This window comes from Leucopleurus acutus, assembly GCF_964270905.1.
Source record: "Leucopleurus acutus genome assembly, chromosome: 1".
NCBI lineage: Eukaryota > Metazoa > Chordata > Mammalia > Artiodactyla > Delphinidae > Leucopleurus > Leucopleurus acutus.
Window position 1 is genome coordinate 29961533 of NC_139142.1, and position 6000 is coordinate 29967532.

Sequence of the window (6000 nt, forward strand, 5' to 3'; positions counted from 1 at the left end):
TGCACCCACATCTGGTCCAGTCTGCACATCTGCACCAGTATTTGTCCATCTTTCCTTCCATTTTCACCCACCCATAGATGTCACTCTGCAAGTCAGTAACTCAGCAAATATTTACCAAACCCCTACCATGTGCCAAGCACTATAAGAGATACCAAGAAAAGAGAGGAAAATAGCACAGGGCCTTGTCTGGGTGTGGATCACGGTCTGGCCCAAGAGATATCAATGTAGCCGCAGCCCCTATTTTTCACTTCTCTTCCTGCTGGTGACTAATGGCCTTTAGGCTCATGGAAACAGATCTCTGGCTGCCACAAAAGAAGATCATCCTCACTCCACCCTTTCCACTTCCAGTGTTTGGGCCACTTGCTTTCTTACATCAAGTGTCAGAACTATGGAGTAAGATTCTCCAAGGAACTTAGGAGTTCCTCAGCTGCTAGGCTGATGGAGCAAGTCCTCAGGAATAGAGAAAAGTTGGAAACGATTGCCCTGAAATACTTAGTATTTCCCAACAGACTCAGGCTGGAGGAGGTCACGGAGAGGATGTGGCTTCCAGTTGACCTGCAAGTTGAATCCCGGCACTCAGGAGGCTCCTCACTCCTCCCCCGTGCTTGGAATGTGCATTCTGCCCACCATCCCCCTGGGGAGCATGTGCAAGGATGCAGCCTTGAGAGAGAGAGAGAGAGAGTAAGGTGTTGTTGAGACCATCTGCACTGAGGACTTGACTGAGCCCAGTTAAAGCCTCAGAGTAGAAACACAGGACTGAAAAACATACATTTTTAAGGTTCTGGCCGGTGGGTACAGAGATCTACCCCCCTGGCCCTGTGGAAGACAAGCCTCTTATGTAAGTTTCCTTGCTTATTACATCTTTCACCTACCAACCTGGAGGTCTCCCTCTTTCTTCCTTCTCCTTGCCTTCCATGTGTGGGGGACCAGTTTCAGATTTCATTCAGGGAACAACCAGGGTTGTAACTCATTATCAAAATTCTTAGAAAACAGGAAGTATGGTGTAACAGGGCCCATCTTCTCCAGCTACTGGGCCTCCTCTGCCCTTCTCCTCACAGCCACACATACTCAAGGGGTATACTTTTTATTTTTATTTTACAGACGAGGACATTGAGGTTCAGAAACACAATGAACAGGGTTTAAAATGCCTGTTGTGCTACTTAAAGAGCTATGGATGGTAGCTCTGTGGGAGCTCGGGGCTGGCCTGGATTGAACGCAATACAGGCGCCTGGGGACCTCTGAGGGCTGCCACCACCCATCCACGTTCATACAGGACACTCTCATCTCAGGAGCCTCTGATGAACGTGTGCTTTCCCCTGTGCAAGAAAATAGCCTCTAAGGGTAGGGCAGACAGCAGCGGACAAGGGAGCTCTACCATGCCAAAACTTGAAGGTGGCTTTTTCCTTTGATGGTTTTACCAAAGTATTTCGAAAAGCCCAGACAGCTGTCTCCACCACAACTCATTTGAATAGCCTCACTCACAGAAGCATCTACTCTGTTCATATTCAAATATTTACACATTTTTCAGGTTCCATCTGTAAAAATGGGTGTCCTCTGCACTCTGTGTTTCTAACACCAAAGTGGAAGGAAGGGATTCATTTTCTAGCCACAAAGTAGCCACACAAGGAAGACCAACAAGTTCTGAGCGTGGTGTTTCAGCCAGCTGGAACCTCCTAGCTAGCAAATGCACTCACTCCGCGCCCTCTTCCCTTGTTTCCTGGGTCATAAGATGCAGTCCTCCCTCGGAGACTGGTCAGGATGCTCTAAGGAGCACTGTTCTGCCTTTTGGGGGGATGGGGGCGGAGTCTGGGCCACTGCTTGCTTTGTGGGCTGCCTTGGTAGTTGGGATAATTAATAGTGAATTTCCTCCCCCTTACTGGAATGTGCATGTGGTAGAAAAAGAATTGCCTCTTACAGGTCTCAGGGAGGCAGCCGTGAAGCATTGGAGAGGCTTCCTGGTTTGTAACATCTCAAGCACCTACTCTGAGTTGTTACTTAATGTAACTCACTTGGTTTAATGTGCACTTTATCTGCCTACTTATGAGCAGTTTTGCTGTCTCTACAGTTGGAAGAACTGGGTTTCATGACTGATTATTATTCTTATTACAGATTTAATGGTTCCAAATTATGGACGATGATCTCTTTTATCCTGACCACTTCGGAAAGTTTTCTTCCCCATGGAGAAAACTGATAGCAGTTTGAACAAAGTTTACTGGGCACTTACTGGCAGTTACTTTCCTAGGCATGGGGCAGAGGGATGCAAAGAAAAGTGCAACAGTGTTTCTGCCCCCAAGGAACTTACCATCTAGTTCTCAGGGTGGTCCCCAGACCAGCAGAATCAGCGGGACCATCATGCTAGAAATATAAATGCTCAGGCCCCATTCCAGACCAACTGAGTCCAAAACTCTGGGGGTAACCCCCAGCCATCTGTGTTTGAAAAAACCTGCTTCAAACAAAGATCATCCTCATCAAAGGTCAAAACGACAAGTATGTGGTTAGCTTATTGAGCTAAATCTAAAAGTATGTGGTTAGCTTATTGAGCTAAATCTAAAAGTGTCATTTGTCCTTTGAGGAAACAGGCCCAGAGCCCAAAAGCCACATGAGGAGTTGGTGGAGAAACTGAAACCAGAACTCAGGTCTCCCACCACCACCCCCAGCCCTGCATGGCCAAGGTTCTTTCTGTTTCTTTTCTGGTGCTTTAAATCCTAAATCTTATGGGGAGCCAAGTTTTGCCAATCCAAAGTGCAAACACTGGTTTTCAAAGACAACAGAGAAACTGGTCACTTTGAAAATAAAGACCACTAACAAAAATTAAAACCTGATATATCAAAGCCATCCAGCAAACTAGCAGTAATTTCCCAAACCTTTAACACACATCCAAGTTTCATTTACAATTTGAAAATTGCGGGGTGGGGGGGCAGGATAGGGAGAAGGGTAAAAATACAAGGAATAATGTGATCAGAATATAGTCCAGAAAAATATATAGTATGCAGAAATGTCAACAGTGGTTCACCTTCTATGGGAGAATTACAAACGATCTTCCATTCTTTCCTTTGTATTTTCCTGAATTTTTCCCAATGGTTATTTATTACTTTGGTATCAAGAAAAAAGTAAAACCACTTTTTTGAAATGTTACATCCATAATCATGCAACATAAAGGTTTATTTTGTAATTCTATTTCTTTCCATACAGCAGGATAGTGTATGTGTAGTAATTATTTATATCATGCCATATGTTACAATGAAGATGAAATTCGGTAAATATATTCCATCCAGCTGGCACTGAAAATGAAGAGGTTAAATGCTTTCCTAGGTTCAAAGCACTATGAATTAAGACGAGCTAACTGTGAAGCTAAAGGAGAAATTAATCCCAGTATTGAGATCTCTGAGAGCATCTCTTTGAAAAACACTGATGTGACACATAGCTCCTTACTCATATCTCCCTGATGTTGAACCCCTGGCACAATACAGAAGGTTTGGCAATTCCTGGCAAAGTCTTAGGAGTTCAGGGGATAAAATACATGGGAGAATATCAGAGAAATAAGAAAGAGAATGATCCTATTTTTATATAAAAGTCTGTTCCTGTGGACAGTAAGACGTCCAAAATTACTGACAAATTTCATTGTCCTAAATAGCCTTTAAAATTTTTTTCTTTCTCAAGAAATGTTTGCTCATTTAAAAAAAATCTATATTTGCCATCTCATTCCACAAATCATAAATAAATAAATAAATAAGGACTGTCTCATTTAAAGAGATCTTTCTGCCACGAAAGCATTGTTGCAATGCTTCACTTGATAAGATAAATTTGTGCTGGAAGAAAACCTAGCATTGTTTTACTGAAACTCTCAGCAATATAAATTCAGTGCGTGCTAATTAAAGTTTCTTAAAGGAGACAGGGAAGTAAAGTTAAGAACAAATGTAATTACTTACTATGGAAAAGAAAACGCCAGTGGCTACCTACTTCAGAAAAATACCTCACAGAAGCTGACATTTCTAGAATTTCCAGACACTTTCAGAAAAGGACAAATTATTTGGGGTAAAAAAATATATATAGTAATACATCAACATTTATAGTACATAAGCTCACCAGATCTACACCACAGTTCAGCTTAGTAATATCAGAGAACGCAGAAAGAATTTACAAATTTACCATCCTGGTTTTCGCTGTTCAGCATGTGAGCGTTTCCTTACAAAGGTAAATCTCTGAAGAGTCTCCAATTTCCCTCAGTCCTCTACTTGCTTTCTCTCACAGGGCAGTCCCACCCATTACAAAAATAACAAATTAATATAAAAGAAGAAAGAATATAATGACTATACCACTCACAGAAAGTTTCTCACCAACCCGCCAGTGCCCACTCCATATAATTACCTATCTACCTGGGAAAATTGGTCCATAAAAGCCTTACCTATTAAGGCAAATCTGACAGTTTCCTTTCAGTTTAACACTTTTTGACAACACACACAAACCTGTGGCTCAGACTCTAACTCCATCCGGACACGTATAAGCCCATTTCTTATTCTTCCATCTCTCATGAGCCCCCTCTGCTAAGAAAAAGGGTCCAACCCTTTTGGGACCCTAGGAAAGTAGGTCCCAGTTTACCTACTACTGCTTATTTTTGCAGTTTTACTTTCGGACTGCTAAAAGGTATTGATCAGAAACTATCTGCAGATCCAGCTGCTAAGCACTGATAAATACTGAGGGAACAATTCCAAGCCAAGAACAATACCCCAAATATCTTAAGTTTGTAGCGTGGAAATGCCACTCGTCTCAACAAGAGAGAAGGAAACAACGTTCCTACTCCATCAAAATAAAAAATAATAAGTAGAAGATTCATCATCTTCCATTCTGAACAAAATTAAATTTTCTGGGTCACTTTCCTTTCCTGTCTCACTGGGTCACTTCTTACGCAGCCTGACAGTGACGGTAAACACGGTCCTTCACACAACCCTTTCAGCTGTCATCCTCACGGAGCAAATACCCACCCGTCCCTTTCCTGCCGCGGTCCCCAACAACAGACCTCACCACCCACCCCTGCCCTCCACACCTCGCCTGTCGCTTGCTTTTCTTCCAAACCACAAATGGGTGAGCTTATTCAGAGAAAAAGTTAATGAACATCTGCTTTTGAGGTAAAACTGCCCTACCTGTGATCACGGAATCAGAAGATTGGAAGTACCTAAAAGCACGTACCCTCTGCCAGCTCGCCCCGGCCGGCCGGTGAGCGCCTCACACCCAGAAACCCAGGAACATGATTTATATGCAGACCTGCACCCGTCCCACACAACTCCACACGCCAGCTTGCCTAACCACTTATGTAAGCTCGTGCCTCTATAGTCCCAAACTGCACACACACACACACCCCGACACCTGTCACGTATCTGCCATGGACAAGCATCTACATCCAGGAAATTAAATGAAATCAACACACGTGAACTGGAAGGGTGAAGGGCATACCGTTTTAAAACATCTTTTCCCCCATTTGTTTCTTGCTCATCTCTGTAACAACTACAATTACCTTAGCAACCAAAGAATTGCGTTGACTCCCCCTCCGGTTTCTGAATTTCTCCTAAAGACAAGCTTGCGCCAGGTTCATGGTAAAGCTAGAGAAGTCCAGGGATCAAGGGGCCGGCAGCTTTTGGGGGGCGGAGGGGACGCCTGGGTTAGTCTCCGCGCGGCTCTCCAACGTCTCGCCTGGTCTTCCCGAGTTTCCGCGGTGGAGAGCGCGGGGTCTCAGCGAGCGGACCGCGAAGCCCGAGGCCGGCGCGGAGGCGCGGTGGGTCGCATGGTGTCAAGGGCGCAGGTCGGTCGGGTGTCTCCAGCGCGCTGGGGGATGGCCCGGCTCTCCGCGCTCCTGGGCGCTCCCCGCTCGCCCGCCTCTGTCGCCCCAGGCCGGCGGGGTCCGTAGAGCTCAGTCCGCCCCCTCGGCGCCCGCCCGCCTGCTCCCGCAGCTTCGGGAATCCGGCGCCCGGGAGGAGCTCTCGCCGCCGAGCAAGGCCGAGCGCA

At 45.3% G+C, this 6000-nt stretch overlaps 1 protein-coding gene across 1 annotated transcript in view; it reads right to left on the minus strand.

Annotated features, from left to right (window-relative positions):
* Positions 1–5536, minus strand: part of RGS6 (regulator of G protein signaling 6) — a gene marked incomplete at its 3' end in the record, with an annotated part of 570256 nt that extends 564720 nt beyond the window's left edge. Inside the window, exon 1 of the mRNA XM_082844867.1 lies at positions 5513–5536. The remainder of the gene's footprint in view (positions 1–5512) is intronic.
* Positions 5537–6000: the final 464 nt, after the last annotated feature.